We start from the raw sequence: 5,039 nt of genomic DNA, 5'->3' as shown, positions 1-5,039 counted from the left end.
TATCATTAGAAATTTGATAGTATTATCATAACTAGTATTATTATTATTAATTAGTATTGCTAGTATTATTATTATAACTAAAAGGAGAGTAAACATGTTAATAACGTAAGTATATAATAAAAGATGATATGATTAAGATTAAAGAAAGTGTAAGAATTCATGTAAAGGTTATGAGTTTGATTAAGAATTAATGTTGTAAGAAACTATAATCATTAGTTTAGAAATTAAATACGAAGATTATGATTACAATGACTATGAATATAAAAGTTTTAATAATATTGTTAAGTTTATAAATATAAAAATTGGGTATAAATATTATTATAATTAAAAATTTTAATCGAATTATGATTTAAAGGAATTACTAAAATTTGTATCATAACTATGATTAACAGTGAAATTAATATTTTTACAATTATAATTATTAATATCATTATTATTATCATTAATAGAATTATTAACATTATTATCATTTTTACCACTATTAATATTATTTTGACTACTATTATCATTAATATACAAATGATATATATATATATATATATATATATATATATATATATATATATATATATATATATATATATACTAAAAATATATTTATTACATATAACATAATGAAGATTAATATTTTTATATATAACAAAATAAATATAAGAAACATATATTATTAATATAAAAAGGATATAATTAATAAATTTATATATATTTGTTCGATTACAATTATGTATATTAATAAATATACAAATGATATAGGTTCGTGAATTCGAGGCCAACCTTGCATTGTTCAGTATCGTCGTATGAATATTTTTACTACAAAATATCGTATTGTGAGTTTCATTACTCCCTTTTTAAATGCTTTTGCAATATATATTTTTGGGACTGAGAATACATGCACTTTTATAAATGTTTAACGAAATAGACATAAGTAATTAAAACTACATTAGTACTTTGAAATTTATCGGGCCCAACGAGCCCCCATTCAAAGTACAGGATGCTTTAGTACTTCGAAATTTTATCATGTTCGAAGGATGTCCCGGAATGATGGGGATATTCTATATGCATCTAGGGAATGTCGATTATCAGGTGTTCAATCCATATGAATGAATTTTATCTCTATGTATGGGATGTATGTTTATGAGAAATGAAAATATGAAATCTTGTGGTCTATTAAAATGATGAAAATGATTGATTATGATAAACTAATGAACTCACCAACCTTTTGGTTGACACTTTAAAGCATGTTTATTCTCAGGTATGAAAGAAATCTTTCGATGTGCATTTGCTCATTTTAGAGATATTACTTGGAGTAATTCATTACATATTTCAAAAGACGTTGCATTCGAGTCGTTGAGTTCATCAAGATTATTTTTTCAATTATAGTTGAATATATTAAGAAATGGTATGCATGCCGTCAACTTTTGATGTAATGAAAGTTTGTCTTTTAAAAACGAATGCAATGTTTGTAAAATGTAACATATAGAGGTCAAGTGCCTCGTGATGTAACCAAATGTAATGTATTCGTCCAGATGAATTAGGACGGGTCGTTTCAATATCAACATCATCAAACAGGTTTGACTTTAACATAGTCACATGTTAATATGAGGAAAAAAGGAGATAAGTAGAAGAAATGAATACATGTACATTGTCATCATAATCTTCCTTACGCAACCATCAGTACAAAACAAGCTTAATAAGAATCATATTCTCACAATAGAGAGTTCCAAGTCAGTAATGGCCATATATCTCATTTATACTAACATTGTGGTCCAAATCTCTTGACTTTTAGAGGATTGCTAAACCTACAAAGTATACAACTACCATAAATGAAAGATTTTGATTATAATACTAATTATATTAACATTAGTAAACAATAATTAATTGTCAAAGAGATCAAATATGTTCTTTAACTCACATTCGGTCATATTCTAGTAGCTGCAATGTGAACAATGGGTAAAATTGTCAAATTAATAAAAGGAGGGTTTATAAATTGTTTGTAAGAAGTTAAAAATGGTGATTATTTATAGCCTACCTTCACCCATTATTGCTTGAGGCACACTTTCGATAGAGTATTTGTGTTGGGTGATATACATAATTGGCACACAGGGTATATTTGAATACCAAATATATCAATCCAATAAACATTGGACAAAATTATGAGACCCTAAAAAAAGATAGAAAGATACAAAGCTTGATAAAAGAAAGAAATTGTACCTTACGAATTCGACACTTCAAATCTTATCACATGTTGCTCCCATATAATACTTGTGATGTTTTCATAATATGATATAATATATTGAGACCACAGAACCTATAAAATGGTTTACGACAATTAAATGAAGTAATATAGAGTATTACCAGCGTAACTCTTTCAACAATGCAATTCTCAACATACGTTCCTTTGCGAGTACAGGGAAGCCGTTCAATTCTAGAATTCTAGGAAATTTTGTTTAAGTAATATAAACACATATATAGAAAATACATATAATCAAAAAATAATGTAAATCAAGATGTTTTTCAGGTATTTTAAATAATCTATTTTCATATGAAAAGGCATTCTCTGACACCGATAAATTAGATAATTACTTCATATATCATAGATGAGAAAAAAATGTGAGATCACCTAAAGAAGTAAAGCATATAGTTTCGGGTAACTAAAAGGTCAGTTACCCAAAAGTAACACCAAATTTCCGACCAAGCTTTTCAAGTTCAGCCATCACATAGTCGGTAATACAAGGAGTACCTTCTTAAAACATAAAGAATAAAGAACTAAAATTAAATAACAACCAAAATGGTTGTGCACTACAGTTAATCAAATAGGATTGTTATTAATTGATAAATGTTAAAACAAATAGTGTGAATCAAAACCAACACTACCAGAAGCTTGTAACAGATGCTAGCGATAAAAGATATTAGAAATTACTCTAATTGTGCACTACATCATGACTATATATTTTACTTTCTGTAACTGGCTTGTAATAATAGCAAAATTACTCCAACTGTGTTTGTTATATAATAAAATATGGTAGGAGGTCTGAACTATGAACAAGCACAAGAAGTTCAATTGAATTTGTATAGCAAGTTAATAACTTCCTGGGGATATTTATTCTGTTTAACTGAAAATAAAACACTAAATATAAACTTACATTTACCGTATAAGCAGTCCATCATTCCCTTCTCCAAGTCCAACTACATCAAACAAAATAAAATAAATAAAAAAACATAATAATCCATATCCAAATGATAAAAAGTAAGCATATATGGCACTTCTGGACTACTCCATAAAATATAGCCTGAAAAGCATAAAGAACACTGAAATTTGTAGCTTTCAATGTATCAAACAAAACTTACTTTATTTTGGTTTGAGAAATTGATGAAATTACTATCAACCAAGACTCAATAAGGTAGTCCAATTGCCCTATTGTATGAACATAAAAACATAGCAGTTGATACATAAGGACTAAAAATCACAAATAAAAATAATGATACACATAGAACCATACAGAAGCTTGCTAGTAAATCAATTAATTACAAACTTACATGTTTCTAGGGAGGTTTTCTTTTGTTAAATCCTATTTGTTCGAGTTCAAAACCTCTTCTTTATATCTGACAGGAAAAACATATAGACAAAACAACAAAGTGCGGTGAGATTTAAATGTTTATGTTGAATTAAGAGAGAGGATATATATTAAATTACTCTTTGATTGCTTTATGTGAGACTACTTTTTTCATTACTTAAAAACCAGAACTAAAGCCATAACTTAAATACATATACTCAATATGCTTCACTTCAACCTGAAATTGGACCGATGATGTGCACAACCATAATGGAATTCATCTGAGGTACCTCAAAAAGTAAATAGCATCCAATAAACACATATAGAATCATACAAACAATCAAAACTGTAAATCTGCATTTTAACAAAAGTAGAAAACGAGTTGAATAAAAATAACCCTAATTAGAAAATATAAAGTAGATAACTTGTATATTTAAGATTAACCAATAACCGAACTGGAATTCCTTCAGAGTGATTCTAGGGTTTCAATCTCTCATGCGTAGAAGTTTGGAAATGATGGGACTAGGAATTAGTTGAGAGAATATTATACGGAGTACCAAATTATAGAGAGTTGGAAAAAGTTGGGGAATTTGAGAACAATTAGTAATGTTGGAGGGAACACTAAAATTTTGCATCGGCCATTTTATTGTTTTTTTTATCATTAGTAGCGGTAAATATGATACGAACAATATTATACTCCATATTATACCTGACAATTGAGACTCATACTCTTAAATTTGAGTTAAATGGGTCAAGTTTTCGAATCAATTGAAACTTGAAAAAAAAATTAGTCTGACAATGTTAACCAAAACTTAGAAAAAGGTTCAATGAGTTTTTCTCCAACCTATTGAGTCTTATACAAAATATAAAAGAATGGATCAAATGGGTAACAAATCATAAAGTTCAATAAATAGAGACATGTCTAATAGGTCTTATGAATGGATCAAATGAGTCAAACATAACTAATTTTATCCATCAGTATCTATGAAAACATTTATGGGTATAACAAATATTATGTGTATTAATATATATATATATATATATATATATATATATATATATATATATATATATATATATATATATATATAATAAAAATATTAATCACTAAAACAATATAATAAAGGTAAAAATCAAATGTAAAGTATATTACCCGTTTGACCCATTTGACCCATTATTCAAAACGACCCAACCTGACCCGTTTTGACCCATTTAGAATTTTTACCCGTTTAACCCATGACCCATTTCAAACCAAAAACATTTTGACCTGTAACCCAAATTGACCCAAACTGACCCGTTTTCCAGGTATACTCCGTATTATTATTAGTCTGTATGATGTATGATATATTTTTATAAATAATTTATCTATATTTTTAATATTAAAAGTAATTAACGATTTGAGATTGAGTCGATCTGGAGCTTCTAAAATATCAAACCAGCCAAGCTCGAACTTAAAATACTAGGCTCGAGCTCTATTGAATTTGA

The 5,039-nt window shown here is 27.2% G+C and overlaps 1 pseudogene; it reads right to left on the bottom strand.

Moving 5' to 3' along the window:
• Positions 1-1,918: 1,918 nt before the first annotated feature.
• Positions 1,919-3,729, bottom strand: LOC139898359 (uncharacterized; annotated as a pseudogene).
• Between the last annotated feature and the right edge of the window lie 1,310 nt (positions 3,730-5,039).

This window comes from Rutidosis leptorrhynchoides, chromosome 1 (genome assembly GCF_046630445.1).
Source record: "Rutidosis leptorrhynchoides isolate AG116_Rl617_1_P2 chromosome 1, CSIRO_AGI_Rlap_v1, whole genome shotgun sequence".
Taxonomy (NCBI): Eukaryota; Viridiplantae; Streptophyta; class Magnoliopsida; order Asterales; family Asteraceae; genus Rutidosis; species Rutidosis leptorrhynchoides.
The sequence above is the reverse complement of the archived record's forward strand: the minus strand, read 5'-3'. Positions and strand labels throughout refer to the sequence as shown.